Below are 17200 nucleotides of genomic sequence, written 5' to 3' on the forward strand. Positions count from 1 at the left end.
ATAGAGCTTTCTTTTGGTGGTATCTGATCACCTCTGCGGTTTTTATTTTTTGCGCTATACACAAAAAATACAATATTTTTTACATTTTGCTATAATAAATATCCCCCAAAATATATTAAAAAAAAATATTTTGCGTAAAATTTGGTTTGCGCAAAATTTATAGCGTTTACAAAATAGGGGATAGTTTTATTGCATTTTTTTTATTTTTTACTACTAATGGCGGCGATCAGCATTTTTTTTTGTGACTGCGACATTATGGCGGACACTTCGGACAATTTTGACGCATTTTTGGGACCATTGTCATTTTCACAGCAAAAAATGCATTAAAAATGCATTGTTTACTGTGAAAATGACAATTGCAGTTTGGGAGTTAACCACAAGGGGGTGCTGAAGGGGTTAAGTGTGACTTCATTTGTGTTTCTAACTGTAGGGGGGTGTGGCTGTAGGTGTGACATCATTGATTGTGTTTCCCTATAAAAGGGAACACACGATCAATGACGGCGCCACAGTGAAAAACGGGGAAGCTGTGTTTACACACAGCTCTCCCCGTTCTTCAGCTCTGGGGACCGATCGCGGGACTCCAGCGGCGATCGAGTCCCGGAGCTTCGGACCGGGTCGCGGACGCGCGCCTGCGACCCGCGGCTGGGCACTTAAAGAGGACGTACCTGTACGTGCTTGTGCCCAGCCGTGCCATTCTGCCGACGTATATGTGCAGGAGACGGTCCTTAAAGGGTCACTAAAGGAAAAATATTTTTTTGCTGAAATGACTGTTTATTGGGTATAGAGACATAAAAGTTAACTGATTCCTTTTAAAAATTGAATTTAATCTATCATATAATGTGCCTCTAGTTTCACTTTCGGTTTTAAAGGTACATACATGAAGTTCCGGGTGAGAGGTGAGTCGGGAAGACTCACAGAACAAAAACAAACAAATCCAGGGCAGTGTTTTGTTTTTAAAATGAATCTGATTGGTTTTAGACACACAGTAATGACAGCTTAGACCACCGTGAAAATCTCCCAGTACCATGGTTATAAGGAAACAGGCAACCAGGAAGTGTGGAGATCACAGCAGAATTACAGCTACTTCAAAGCAAAAACGAACAATGAGGACATGAAACCAGTACTGCAGTAAGGTAAAGGAAGCTATTTAGCTAAAAAAAAAATGTTCCTTTAGTGACCCTTTAAGTGGTCGACTAAGCCTAATATAGCAGTAAGGCTGGATTCACAACTATGCATTTTTAGTGCATTTTGCAGATTTTCACTACAGAACGTGTTCCATAGGAAACCATGTTAAATGGACTGTAGTGCAAATCTGCAAAATGCGAAAAGCACTAAAACTCCATAGATGAATCCAGCCTAAAACCTGACAGGGGTTCCAATTCTTCCTCTTTCTAACAAATGTTTAAAAACTATTTTTGGCTATAGATATGCTTTAAAGCCTAACTCGGAGTCCGTGCTGGGTGCAGGGCAGGACCCCATACCATTACTGGGAATAGGGTAGCGGTGATATGCTGGACAGGTGGATATAGACAGGGCTCAGCATGTCCCTTAAATACAAGTTATATAGAAGGTGTACATTTACACAGAGACCTAAGAGTCAACTGGAGAACAGTTATGGTGCAAGTGTACACAGCATACGTTCATCTCTAAAAGAAGAGGTCGAGTATTCATCTGTTAAGGTCAAATATTTCCCGAAGAACATCCTCTGCCTTGTCCATAGGGCACTGATGAAAATGGCACAGAAGTAAAGGTACCATATGTTTAATAAAAGTGATCCTGTTATGTAGCCGAGAAGAAGCCACCCTTGAACAATCTTCTCATGTGACCCTTGCTTGGCACCCAACAAGGAGAGAAACATTGAGGATGTGACAATCACCCTGTCACCTTGTCCCTACACTGCCCACAAGTGATCATCACTGTTATAAGCAATAACTACTGATAACAGATTGTACTGAACTACTCTGATAATAGGATGTAAAGAAGAATAGTAAAAAAGTATAGAAAATGTAATAAAAAATGACTTATTTTTATTTATTTATTTGCATACTGTCACCAGTCAGTATCCCCGATCACTGGCACACAAGTCACATGACACTGTACTGCACTGGTCATAATATGTAAAAAAAAAAAAAAGAGATGTAGCGCCTGTGTACTTTTATATGTATGTTTAAATTTAGTGGCAGAATGAGAGAGTTATGTTGCTCTCATACTTTGATTTGACAAATTTGGATGTCGCCAATTCTGGATTGTTCTGTGGGTCAGTCTGTGCCCCAGAGATGCAGTCTCATCTCTGGGCGGCAGGTGGGGCCAGAGGGGTCCAGGCGGAGCCGCTTCATCCCAGCAGCCAATTAGAGGAGTTTTCCCTCGCGGGGCATGCTGGGGAGGGGTATTTCTGTGGCGGAGGCCGTTGTTCGGGGTTCTTCGCAGGTTCCAGGTGCGGCACCCACCTTTAGGGTGTGCGCACATCTATGGCCTACCAGGTGGCCTACCACGTGCTACGCGGAGTTCCTGACTCTGGGCTCTCATAGCCCAGAGCAACGGATGCTACAAAGGGGCCCCAGTGACTTACTGGGTCCCCACTTCCATTGAGAAGATCCTAAGCTGGGTGCTGTTCAGTGGGGGATCGGTCTGAGGAGAACCCGGAGGCAGGTGATCCAACAGGGCTTGAACGAAGCATCGGGGATCTGGTGACCGGACATTGACAGGTCACATTCAACCTGTCAGTCGGTAACCCCAAAAGACATACTGGGAGGATTCACTCTATCGTTCACAATTTCAGCACTAGGCCTCATCTAACATCTCAATTTAATTAGAGCCAAGTCGGTGGCAGAGACTTGTACCTCCCAGGAATTCTAAGTGGCGCTCTGGCTGCCAAGCCTGTGAGAGGGGTCTGTCCAGGGGCACTTCACCCACTCCGGCTGGAGTGGCGACGCATACAAATACCATTACTAAAGGGCAGGACTGCCTTTACTATCCATAGCCTGATTCTGTGAAGTTGCTCTTCCTTCACCAACCTGTCCTGTCTACCTCAAGTTGTCATGTTGGTCGTGTTTGACCGGAAAATAAAAGCATTGAAAACGTCAAACACCGGTATGGACACTCTGTTACTGCTCTCAACACCACCATCACCCCTAGACACAGTAAAGAGGTAACTTAAATATGCCAATCTCAAATCTAATCAGCGGCTCCTGCGGGGGTAGCGCTACAGAGACAAAAAAACAACAAATTTTATTTAACTGCTTGCCAACCCACAGTAAATTTACTGTGGCTGATCGGTTCCTACAGGCACAGTCACATACCTGTACATCAGAGCCTTCTTCCGGGTCCTTTTGTGTCATCGGAACACCATATGGTAAGTTGAAGAAGCACATTTTGCATCCACACACCTTAGATAGGTACATTTAACCCCTTGATCGCCCATCCTACAGCATTTTTCACTGATCACTGTATTAGCTTCACTTGCGACATCAGATAAAGTCAGGGTCAGCTAGCATTAGATTGCCCACACACTATCGCACTTACGCTATAGGTCGCTGATCACCACCATTCACTTTGGCGTATGCTGTTATATGCAACTTGTTAATTGCAATCAACATTTTCACGCGTAGGCGCCCCCGACGCATGTCTTTACATTTGTACGTGTGAATATGTGGAGGTAGGGGGGCTCAAACATTTTGTATGGACTTGGGTGTAACTTAATTTTTTGCTAAAAAAGTACCCAATGTGATATTTTTAGGTGACAGGTTTTCTTTAATGAGACATGCAGACATGCAGACGGTCCGTGTTCATCCGATCCCCCCCATAGGGGAGAGCGGAAAGAAGACAGGGCGATCCCTACACAGTGTATGGGGACCGCCCTGTCATCCGCCGGCTCAGCGGGGATCAACGGAGCGATCCCCGCTGAGCAAGCGGAGGTTCACGGGGCAGATCATTACTGATCCACCCCGTGTGAAAGCGGCCTAAGTGTTACAAGCCTACATATATTCCATGATGTATTGTGAGTGGCATAATAACAGGGGGTACTTAGGTATGGCATGACCCATGACCAACATAAATCCTAAATCTTCTCAGTTTTTTAACTTTAGATGGGGTTGCCAGGTTTATTTCTCTCTGTAAACCCATAAGGGAGATACCCCCCCTTCTGTCCATGTGACATCTGTACAAGAAACATGGGGTGTGAGCATCACCAATATAGGAATGCCTGGAGAGCAATAAGAACATTGCCAGAGGTCCCAACCCTTCTCTGCTGTACTTAGGTTTTTTGTCTCCATTATAGAGTTTTCCTATCAACTCCTATGTTGGGAATTTAGTTCGGAAAACACTTTACTAATGCCAGTTGCTGGATGATCAAATAAATACATAATTTGTATCCTAAATTACGGAATGGATGTCATGTAGTTTTAGAGATGTAATGTATTTCTCTGTTCAGCCTCTTGTACTTTGGGTCACCATAAAAGCTTGGCAAGCTGTGGGTACTTTTATACAGTCATAGCAAACAAGTTGTGAATTTGTGTGAAAGGTCTGTAATTTATGTGCGTGTAGCGCCCCCTTTACTTTCAGTAAGAGCACTACGCTAAAGTTAGTGGGAGAATGAGAGAGGTAAGTTGCTCTCATTCTTGATTATGTTAAATTTGCCTGTCGCCAAATCTGGATTGTTCTCTGGGTCAGACTGCGTTCTAGGGATGCGGTACCATCCCTGGGCGGCAGGTGGCGCCAGAGCAGCCAATGAGAGGAGTTGGGCCTCGCTGTGCATGCTGGGAGGGAGTATTTCTGTGGCGGAGGCCGTTGTTCTGGGTTCTTCCCGGGTTCCAGGTGCAGCACCCACCTTTAGGGTGTGCGCACATTGCGGGCCCCACCACTATGGCCTACCTGGCCTGGGGTCTTGCGCTACGCGGAGTTCCTGACTCTGGGCTCTCCTAGCCTAGAGCAACTGATGCCACAAAGGGGCCCCAGTGACTGACTGGGTCCCCCTTCTACTGAGGAGATCCCAGGCTGTATGCCGTTCGGTGATGGATCGGCTTGAGGAAACCCGGAGGCAGGTTATCCAAAAGGGCTTGAACGAACCATCGGGGATCTGGTGACCGGATACTGACAGGTACGCTGAAACTGTCAGATGGTGACCCTAACGTGACTTATTGGGAAGATTCGCTCTGCTGTTCACATTGCCAGCATTGAGCCTGTGGCAGAGGCCTCAACTGGCATCTTAATCCGATCAGAGCCAGGCCTGTGGTAGAGGCCTGTTCCTCCCAGCAACCTTAAAGTGACGCTCCGGCTGCCAGGCCTGTGGCAGGGGTCTGTCCGGGGGCACTTCATCCACTCTGGCTGGAGTGGCGACGAACTGTGTTACTGCAGAAAGCAGGATTGCTTTCCTTCTATCCAAAGCCTGATACCGCAAAGTTCCTTTACTTCATCAACCTTTTCTGTCTACCTCAAGTTGATGTTGGTTGTGTTGGGCCAAGAAATAAAGCATTCAGAAAACCTTATCTACAAATTGGACATTTGCTTATTGCTCTACTCCCTACCTTCACCCCTAGACAGCACACAGAGGTAACTTAATACGCCGATCCCAAATCAACCAGCATCTCCTGAGGGGGTAGCGCTACATGCGTTTATCCTTTTCGCGCTGACCGTACACAGATTTGTGGCCTCGGATTTAGGGGGTTATACCGGGATGATGCCCGCAACTGCAGGCATCATCCCAGTACTGTTTTTTTGAGCAGGCAGTCGGCTTTCCAGGGATAACAACCAATGTGGCTAAAAGTCGCGCGGCTGTTATATCGGAGGAGCGGGAGGGGACATCCTTTTGCTGCTCTTACCGGGCCTCCTGTCCCATCCGGAGACCCGATCCTCGATCTGCCACTTCTGGTGGCTAGAGAAAGACTGGCACGAAGCCGGGAATGGTTTTGTTCTAATCTCCTGTATGTAAACACGGAAGCAACGTCACTTCCGGTTTACTCGGCTGCCAATGGCGCCGGTTTTAAAAAAAATACAGTACTTAGAATTGCCTTTTTGGCGATCTGAATACTTTGAAGTGCAAAGGAGAAATTTGGGGTCTTTTAGACCTGTCACAAGGGATGTTTACAGCAATAAAAGTGATCAAAACATTTTTTTTTCAAAAACACAATGTAAAAAAATACAAAATACAAATAAAGATTTTTAAAGTGCCCCTGTCCCCCGTGAGCTACCGCAGCAAAGAAAGCACATACGTGAGTGGCGCCTGCATATTTAAACTAGGGGTGCTGAAATTAATCGCTGCATCAGTGCATCGCGATTCAGGTTTCCCTGATGCGATTCCGATGCATGCGACCCCGACATTCGATTACCGGGATGATGCCCGCAGCTGCAGGCATCATCCCGGTACCGTTTTTAGAGTGGGGACTCGGCTTTCCAGTGAGAACATCCCCCCTCCCGCGGCTCTGACAGGGCCTCCCGTCCCACCGGGAGACCGAGTGAGTGGCTAGAGACAGACTGGATTAAAACGTTGGCTTCCTTCCAGTCTGAATGTAAACACGGAAGCGACGTCACAACGTCACTTCCGCTTTACTCGGCTGCCAATGGCACTAGTTTTAAAAAAAATGACAGTACTCAGAATCGCCATTTTTGGCAATCTAAATACTTTGAAGTGCAAAGGAGGGATTTGGGGTCTTTTAGACCCCCGATCCCTCCATAAAGAGTACCTGTCACCACCTATTACTGTCACAAGGGATGTTTACATTCCTTGTGACAGCAATAAAAGTGACCAAACATTTTCTATTTATTTTTTTTAAACACAATGTAAAAGAAAAGAAAAAGTAATAGAATTTTTTTTTTTTAACGCGCCCCTGTCCCCACGAGCTTGCGCAGCGAAGAAAACACATAGTCATGCTGCGCCCGCACATGTAAGCGGTGTTCAAATCACACATGTGAGGTATCGTCAGAGCGAGATAAATAATTCTAGCACTAGACCTCCTCTGTAACTCTAACCTGGTAATCGTAAATTTAATAAAGTGTGTGCAGAAAGACACTCCCCTGTGCCACAATCCAGCGTCGTGGCCACCTGAACCCTCTATTCTCTCAGTGAAAAAATATGCAGCGCTAAAAATTCTTTTAAAGAGCAAATTATGCATCAATGTGATGAGAACACAGTGACCTGTAAATGAGTGTCCATTTAAAACAACCAACACAAAAGAAAACACAGAAAAAAAGTCCATCAATAGGGGGTGTATGACCACATCCTCATCATTGGAAAAACTCTCTGCACGATAAAATCAGAAGTAGATGGAATACTCTTACCAGATGACGTGGATCTGCTTGTCAGCGACAACAGATCATAAAAGCATGTAAGGACTCCACTCGGCTCTGCTCGGCTGGACGATGGCACAGTAGTAGACTCACCACGGGGTATCCTGATGGATGGCTGTGAGCCTGGACTAGAACTTCACCGTAGGTGTACTTGCTCCAACTCCAATGCGTGAACAGGAACAGAGGGTCCGCTTATTTAAACGCCAACTGGTGATGTGAACAGTGGTGTCCACTGATGCAAGGTGCACACGGACATGGAGTTTGAAAAAACTTTGCATCCAAGCAAGTCATGCAGGGAAAAGAAAGAAAACAATGCTCCGGATGGTGCAGGTAAAAGAGGGTAGGTTTTATTATAATAAAACCAACAACATAAAAGTGATCACTTTAGTATAAAAAGAGAGTAAAAGCAATATGGGGTGCAAGTATAGCAAGCCCGACGCGTTTCGTCCAAGTGGACTTCAACTGGGGCATCTACCTTCACCCCCATATTGCCACATATATATAATAAAAATGCTTGGTCAAACTGAGTGGGCGGACCAATCAGGCAAGCTCAGTAATTAGCCAATCGGATCGGGCGATACTCCTGACCCAAATGGTTACCAATCATCAATGGATTTTTAAAGACAGGAAATGGATAAACAAAACCTTATCACAAAACATAAAATTACAAAGAAAGAAACAGATATTCCACCATTCCTATTGTGTAACCTATATTAAACTCATATTAATAATTATTTTAAAAATAAACCGGAGGGAAGGGGGGTGGAAAGTGGGAAGGGATGTTGACCACCTGTATCTAGACTGTCCTCAGTGCTCGCCACCTTTTTGTTGAATCCACATATATTGAATCTTCATTTAGAGCCAGACTGGCCTGCAGCAATGCAGGAAGCATTCACAAATGTGCTGTCTGGGGACACAAGCCAGTGCGCCGCTCGATCCTCCTTGCAGCGCAAGCCTGGCGTCCCCAGACGTCCAGGAACCACCCTGGAACGCAACGCCCTTGTGCGAATCACGCCGCGCGTGACGTCATCGCGCGACGTGACAGCACATGGCGCTTGATGGCCAATAGGAGCGCGGCTCGTCCGGCGTGTGGATCTAGCTCCAAGACGCCGCACAACCGCACCCATCGAGGCCAAGTCTTGTCTCAATGCACTGGCAACACTGCCAGGCAATCAGCAAACAGAACGGAGGAATAAAAAATAAAAAAAAGGAAATTTTAGGCTCATATGTATGACCAATGGAATAATCATCCCTGTGTGCTCCTGACATGAAGCACACACGGGGAGTGAAAAGGGGGAATGTCGCCCTCAAGGGGGGAAAAAAGGGCAACACAACAACGAGACACATTACACATAAAAAATGTGTCTTTAAATGCAAAAAATTTATATACATCTATGGGCTGGAAATGTACAGCCCAAAAAAGTATAAAGGCAGAAAATAGTTCCTGGATCTATTTAGGATCCCAGTTGGGTTGGAAAAAATATATCTGTGGTTTACAAAACGAAGGAAAAAACAAAATTTTTTTTAAAATAAAAAATAACTCAAACAGCAATTAAGTTAGGCCATGTTTATAAATGAATTTATATCCCATTCTACGTTCATACCAAATGGTTGGTATGTGCGTAGTTCATGTATCCAGTATGTTTCCAACTGAGATACACCCCGTATACGGGATTCGCCTCTCCAATGGGGTACAAAACGATCAATCACCAAAAACTGCGTCCCATGGGGGTTTTTATCGTGATATTGTAAATAGTGTCGTGGAACGCTATGATTAGTTTTGCCCAACAGGATATTAGCTATATGCTCGTTCACTCGAACTGTAAAAGTTCTGATGGTCCTCCCGATATATTGTTTCTTGCAAGGGCAAGTTAGAAGGTAAACAATATATCGGGTGGCACATGTCGTGAAATGTTTCATCTGATATATTTTTGAGGTGGTCATAGACTGGAAAGTTTCACTTTTACGTCTGCCGCTCGTGTTATGCAAACACACATTACACCTACGGCAGGGGAAGAAAGCCTTACAGTCCTGAAAGAAGGTGACCTGTTTCGGGGGATCGATAACATTCGGGGCTATCTGTCCTTGAATGGATCTAGCACCCCTAAAAATAACACCCGCCCTGTCTGGTAAGGCCGGACCCAAAATTTTATCATTTCTTAGAACACCCCAATGTTTTGCAAGTATCTCTTTAATTTGCCTAGACTGGACAGAATATGTAGTGAAGAAAGACCACCGGAACTTATCGTCCGTGGCCTTCTTTGGGCGAACCTCCAGAAGTGAACTGCGATCCAAATGTAAAGTTCGCTCAATTTCAGCTTCCAGTTCACCCACCTCATATCCCTTCTCTACAAATCTGTCTTTCAGGACCATAGATTGAGCGATAAAGTCCTCAGTTTTAGTACAATTCCGTCTCAGTCGCAAAAACTGGCTCCGAGGAACGGATTTTAACCACTGTGGATGGTGGCAACTGTCCAGCGGTATATAACCGTTACGATCGGTCGGTTTGAAATATGTACTAAATTCAAGATGTTGTTCAACTACTTTGATCTCCAAGTCTAGAAAATGCACAGAGGTAGAACTAGCCTCGTGGCTCAGTCGGATACCTCTGTCATTGTTGTTCAATATCGACATGAAGTCGTTAAGCGATTCTTGGTCGCCTTTCCATAGGAGGAGGATGTCGTCTATATATCTGGCCCAGAGAACCAATTCTGGTCTCTTAAGGGCATAAACGACATCCTCCTCCCATTTAGCCATATAGAGATTGGCCAAACTGGGGGCAAATTTGGCCCCCATGGCCACACCCCTGGTTTGCAAATAAAAAGTGTTTTGAAACCAAAAATAATTATGTTGAGCTGCAAAAATGAGGAGCTGCATAATAAAGTTACGTTGTATCACCGATAGGGTAGTGCTTAGGGACAGGTAGTACTCCACTGCATCAAAACCCAATTGATGGGGAATACACGTATATAATGCAGTCACATCTGCAGTAGCCAGAATCATGTCATCACTAAAGGAAACTGATTCTAATAACCTAATAGTGTCGCCCGTATCCTTAAGGTAGGACGGCATGAGTCTGACCAATGGTTGCAGATGGAAGTCCACATATTTGCCTATCCTGGATGTGACCGAATCAATCCCGCTGACTATCGGGCGGCCAGGGGGATTGATTGGGTCTTTATGGACTTTGGGGAGGTAATATATAGCTGGAATCCTGGGTACAGCTGGTATCAGGAAATCACGCTCTTTTTTATTTAAAATCCCCAAAGAGAAACCCTCATTGACCAACTCAACGAGGCACTTCTTATATTGGGAAGTGGGATTGGTATGGATCCGAGAATATGTTTCAGAATCCCCCAATATTTTGTCCATTTCTTTAACATAATCAGCCTTGTCCAGCACGACTAAGGCTCCCCCCTTGTCAGCTGGACGGATGATTAAGTCTTTTTGTTCACAGAGCTTTTTTAGGCCTCTCTTAATTTTTGGGTCAGTGTGTATTTTTTTATTTTGAAGTTTGTCAAGGTCTTCCAACACCAAACTCCGGAAGACATTAATGGCCGGAGCAATGTTTCCCGGAGGGTTGAATAGGGAAGGATTAGCTAACCCCGTATGGATATGGGCATTCGGGGGCTTGGGAACAGTAGGAGCAGTAATAAAAGGAGGGGATAGAAAATGTCTCTGAATGCTCAGCTTGCGGGTAAATTTTTGTACGTCTATGAATGTGGAGAATTTATTGAGTGTCCGTGGAGGGACATACTTTAAACCTTTTAAAATAATTATTAATATGAGTTTAATATAGGTTACACAATAGGAATGGTGGAATATCTGTTTCTTTCTTTGTAATTTTATGTTTTGTGATAAGGTTTTGTTTATCCATTTCCTGTCTTTAAAAATCGATTGATGATTGGTAACCATTTGGGTCAGGAGTATCGCCCGATCCGATTGGCTAATTACTGAGCTTGCCTGATTGGTCCGCCCACTCAGTTTGACCAAGCATTTTTATTATATATATGTGGCAATATGGGGGTGAATATAGATGCCCCAGTTGAAGTCCACTTGGACGAAACGCGTCGGGCTTGCTATACCTGCACCCCATATTGCTTTTACTCTCTTTTTATACTAAAGTGATCACTTTTATGTTGTTGGTTTTATTATAATAAAACCTACCCTCTTTTACCTGCACCATCCGGAGCATTGTTTTCTTTCTTTTCCCTGCATGACTTGCTTGGATGCAAAGTTTTTTCAAACTCCATGTCCGTGTGCACCTTGCATCAGTGGACACCACTGTTCACATCACCAGTTGGCGTTTAAATAAGCGGACCCTCTGTTCCTGTTCACGCATTGGAGTTGGAGCAAGTACACCTACGGTGAAGTTCTAGTCCAGGCTCACAGCCATCCATCAGGATACCCCGTGGTGAGTCTACTACTGTGCCATCGTCCAGCCGAGCAGAGCCGAGTGGAGTCCTTACATGCTTTTATGATCTGTTGTCGCTGACAAGCAGATCCACGTCATCTGGTAAGAGTATTCCATCTACTTCTGATTTTATCGTGCAGAGAGTTTTTCCAATGATGAGGATGTGGTCATACACCCCCTATTGATGGACTTTTTTTCTGTGTTTTCTTTTGTGTTGGTTGTTTTAAATGGACACTCATTTACAGGTCACTGTGTTCTCATCACATTGATGCATAATTTGCTCTTTAAAAGAATTTTTAGCGCTGCATATTTTTTCACTGTTTCTATTTCAATTTTTGTCATATTGCTTGTGTAGCTGCTCACTTTATATTTCTAGATTAGCGCAGTACTTTTCCCCTTTTTTCACCTCTATTCTCTCCCCCGCCTGTCCACGGCGATGGCAATACTACTGTAGGCATCCGGCTGTGACAGATTGCAGCTTCACAGCCGGCTGCGCGTGTCTCACTGCACTGTCCTGCATAGCCGGGCAGTCTTCTGGGACCTGTGATGTGTCCCAAAAGATCGCAGGGAGGAAGGGACGCTTAGGCGGCCCAAGCGGGACAGGGAGCTCATTGGTAATCGTGATGCATCGCGGAATCTAATCGCTTACCAGATAATCGTAATTGAATCGAATCGTGAGACCAGTGAAGATGCGCACCCCTAATGTAAACGGTGTTCGAATCACACATGTGAGGTTTTACCGCGATGGTCAGAGCGAGAGAAATAATTTTAGCACTAGACCTCCTCTGTAACTCTAACCTGGTAACCGTTATTTTTTTTTATTATCGCCTATGGAGATTTTTAGGTACCATAGTGTGTCGCCATTCCACGAGTGTGCCCAATCTCAGAGCGTGACATGTTAGGTATCTTAAGAAGAAACTGGGAAAAGGGTAACAAACCCTGAGACTTTAAACGGTGTCAGTGAAACAGCACTACAGTCATAGTAAAAAAAAATATATATATATTTTTTTTTTACAAAATAGAACAATACATTTTATAAATAGATAACCATCCAGAAAAAGATATATCATGCTCAACCAAGAGCTAGGGACAAGAGCAACTTTGTCGCAGGTCCATAGCTCTTGGCTGAGCATGATATATCTTTTTCTGGGTGGTTATCTATGTATAAAATGTATTGATCTATTTTGTAAAAATATTTTTTTAAATATTTTTTTACTATGACTGTAGTGCTGTTTCCCTGACACCGTTTAAAGTCCCAGGGTTTGTTACCCTTTTCCCATTTTCTTCTTATTATATCTTTACATGGGATGTGGTGTCTTGATTTGAGCCTCTGTGTCCCACAAACAGTTTTTGCCAATGTTAGGTATCTATTTACATGGCGTAACATCATCTTTTACATGATACAAAAAAATTAGGCTAACTTTACTATTTTTATTTTTTAATTCATGAAAGTGTCTTTTCCCCCAAAATATTGCATTTGAAAGACCGCTGCACAAATTTTGTGTGAAATAAAATATTTTAACAATCGCCATTTTATTCTCTATGGTCTCTGCTAAAAATATATATATATATAATGTTTAGGGGTTCCAAGTAATTTTCTAGCGAAAAATACGGATTTTAACTTGTAAGCAACAAATATAGAAAATAGGTGTAGGCATGAAATGGTTAAACAGCTTTCACATTGGACTAGTTGTTAAAAATCTTTTCATAATGCTTTTGATGAACAATTTTCAAAACATCTGGGTGGGGCTTTCCTGGATTGAGGGTTTTAGCTGCACTGTAAGATATATAAATCCATTCCAAAGAGCATTATCCATTATTTCAGCTGATCAAGAACAAAGGCTGCAGTATAACCGTACTGTAAAAGGTAAGAGGAAGCCTTGAAACAAGTTACTCAGTTTAAAATTGGTAAAATTATTGTAAACTTTTTATCCAAGGTGCATAATTGATGGGCAGAGTGTTAAAAATTACAGAATGTTTGAGTTTAGTAATTTAGGTCTCTGATTATGTGGATTATAATGAAGTGAGAACCCCTGAAAGTCTTGAATTCCTTCAACCAGGGAACAGCTATTGCTAAAAACAGGGGTATTCAGTATAATGGGACTTCCCCTTATAAAAACATAGGGCCAGATTCTTAGAGGAGATACGACGGCGTATCTCCAGATACGCCATCGTATCTCTGCGTCTGGCCGGTCGTATCTATGCGCCTGATTCTTAGAATCAGTTACGCATAGATATCTATTAGATCCGACAGGCGTAAGTCTCTTACGCCGTCGGATCGTAACTGCAATTTTAAGCTGGCCGCTAGGGGCGTGTACGCTGATTTACGCGTCAAAATATGTAAATCAGCTAGATACGCGAATTCACAAACATACGCCCGGCCGACGCAGTAAAGTTACGCCGTTTACGTTAGGCTTTTCCCGGCGTATAGTTACCCCTGCTATATGGTGGCGTAAGTGCGGCGTACCAATGTTAAGTATGGCCGTCGTTCCCGCGTCAAAATTTGAAAAAGTTACGTTGTTTGCATAAGTCGTCCGTGAATGGAGCTGTTCGTCATTTACGTTCACGTCGAAACCAATGACGTCCTTGCGGCGTACTTTGGAGCAATGCACACTGGGAAATTCCACGGACGTCGGGTCACAGTACATTTACATAAAACACGCCCCCCTGATCCAAATTTGAATTAGGCGGGATTACGCTGGCCGATTTACGCCGCCGTAACTTATAGAGCAAGTGCTTTGAGAATACAGCACTTGCCCGTCTAAGTTGCGGAGGCGTAGCGTAAATCGCATACGTTACGCCCGAGCAAAGTTACGCGGATCTACCTAAATCTGGCCCATAGTTTTTTCCGTCTGTCTCTTTAGCTTCAATACTTTGAGATTCCGATGATGTGAATTATAATTTCAAAATGAAGTGACAACTTAAAGTATTGATGCTAGTGGCTTAAAATGACTGCCGGGACATTTCAGATTCTATATTTTCACACCAAGTTTTCTTGGTGTGAAAACCAGCTTCACAAAGTCCTTACTGAGAATGCTGGGCCTGATTCTCAAAAGAGATACGCAGACTTAACTGCTGTTCAGCCTGCTTATCTCTGTGCCTAACTTTGGAAACGATTCTCAAAAGGCTTTTTCCAAAGTTAGGCAGAAAATCTGACATGTGTAAGACACTTACACTGTCAGATTTTAGGATGCAGTACCGCATCCGCCACTGGGGGCATTTCTCATTGAAATGCAGCTTTGCGTATGCAAATGAGGACTTAAGCAGATTTTCAAAGCATTTCAGCACTTTGATTTCTGCCTAAGTTCCGAATTTGCCGGCGCAAAACTAGGGCTGGTTTTATAATGTGGAAAGTTAGCCAAACCTTGTAAAGGCCCATTCCAGCGACGGCATTTGGTATGCATTCCTGAGGGAGAACTCCACGGCAATTTTTAAATTCAAAACCGGCATGGGTTCCCCCCCAGGAGCATACCAGGCCCTTAGGTCTGGTATGGGTTGTAAGGAGACCCCCCCACGCCGAAAAATCGACGTAGGGGGTCCCCCTACAATCCATACCAGACCCGTATCCAAAGCACGCTACCCGGCCGGTCAGGAATGGGAGTGGGGACGAGCGAGCGTCCCCCCCCCTCCTGAGCCGTGCCAGGCCGCATGCCCTCAACATGGGGGGGTTGGGTGCTCTGGGGCAGGGGGGCGCACTGCGGGCCCCCCCACCCCAGAGCACCCTGTCCCCATGTTGATGAGGACAGGACCTCTTCCCGACAACCCTTGCCATTGGTTGTCGGGGTCTGCGGGCGGAGGCTTATCGGAATCTGGGAGTCCCCTTTAATAAGGGGGCCCCCAGATACCGGCCCCCCACCCTAAGTGAATGGATATGGAGTACATCGTACCCCTATCCATTCACCTGGAGGCAAAAAGTAAAATGTAGTAAACACACAACACAAGGCTTTTTAAAATAATTTATTATTCTGCTCCGGATGCCCCCCCTGTCTTCGTTATTAGCTCAATTAGCAGGGGGGGCTTCTTCTTCCGCTCTCCGGGGGTCTTCCGCTCTCCGGGGGTCTTCCGCTCTCCGGGGGTCTTCTCCGCTCTCCGGGGGGGGCTTCTCCGGACTCCGGGGGGCTTCTTCCATCTTCTCCCCTCTTCCGCTGTTGACTCGGCGAACCCCGGTTCTTCTGCAGCTCTCCGGTGCCTTCTTCTTCAGCGCTGGCTGCCTGCTATGTTTGTGTGTTAGCTCGATTTCAAACAGGCAGCCGGCGCGGTCTTCTGTGGCGTCAGGGTCTTCTGGTCTTCTCCCCTCTTCCGATGTTGCCTCGTCGCCTGTTGTCGCTGTAATGATGGAAGCACGCCTTGCATCACATTTATATAGGCATCACCGTCCCATCATGCTACGGCAGGTACCCACGTGGTGGGTGCCTACCCACGTGCACCCACCACGTGGGTACCTACCGGAGCATGATGGGACGGTGATGCCTATATAAATGTGATGCAAGGCGCGCTTCCATCATTACAGCGACAACAGGCGATGAGGCAACATCGGAAGAGGGGAGAAGACCAGAAGACCCTGACGCCACAGAAGACCGCGCCGGCTGCCTGTTTGAAATCGAGCTAACACACAAACATAGCAGGCAGCCAGCGCTGAAGAAGAAGGCACCGGAGAGCTGCAGAAGAACCGGGGTTCGCCGAGTCAACAGCGGAAGAGGGGAGAAGATGGAAGAAGCCCCCCGGAGTCCGGAGAAGCCCCCCCCGGAGAGCGGAGAAGACCCCCGGAGAGCGGAAGACCCCCGGAGAGCGGAAGACCCCCGGAGAGCGGAAGAAGAAGCCCCCCCTGCTAATTGAGCTAATAACGAAGACAGGGGGGGCATCCGGAGCAGAATAATAAATTATTTTAAAAAGCCTTGTGTTGTGTGTTTACTAAATTTTACTTTTTGCCTCCAGGTGAATGGATAGGGGTACGATGTACCCCATATCCATTCACTTAGGGTGGAGGGCCGGTATCTAGGGGCCCCCTTATTAAAGGGGACTCCCAGATTCCGATAAGTCCCCTCCCGCAGACCCCGACAACCAATGGCAAGGGTTGTCGGGAAGAGGTCCTGTCCTCATCAACATGGGGACAGGGTGCTCTGGGGTGGGGGGGCCCGCAGTGCGCCCCCCTGCCCCAGAGCACCCAACCCCCCCATGTTGAGGGCATGCGGCCTGGCACGGCTCAGGAGGGGGGGGGACGCTCGCTCGTCCCCACTCCCATTCCTGACCGGCCGGGTAGCGTGCTTTGGATACGGGTCTGGTATGGATTGTAGGGGGACCCCCTACGTCAATTTTTCGGCGTGGGGGGGTCTCCTTACAACCCATACCAGACCTAAGGGCCTGGTATGCTCCTGGGGGGGGAACCCATGCCGATTTTTTCTTTGAAAATTGGCATGGAGTTCTCCCTCTCAGGAATGCATGCTGAGCGACGCTGACATTTTTTTTTTAAATTATTTGTTTTCCCGGCGCGTCTTTTTTTTTCAC

Source organism: Rana temporaria, chromosome 4 (genome assembly GCF_905171775.1).
Source record: "Rana temporaria chromosome 4, aRanTem1.1, whole genome shotgun sequence".
NCBI classification, from domain to species: Eukaryota; Metazoa; Chordata; class Amphibia; order Anura; family Ranidae; genus Rana; species Rana temporaria.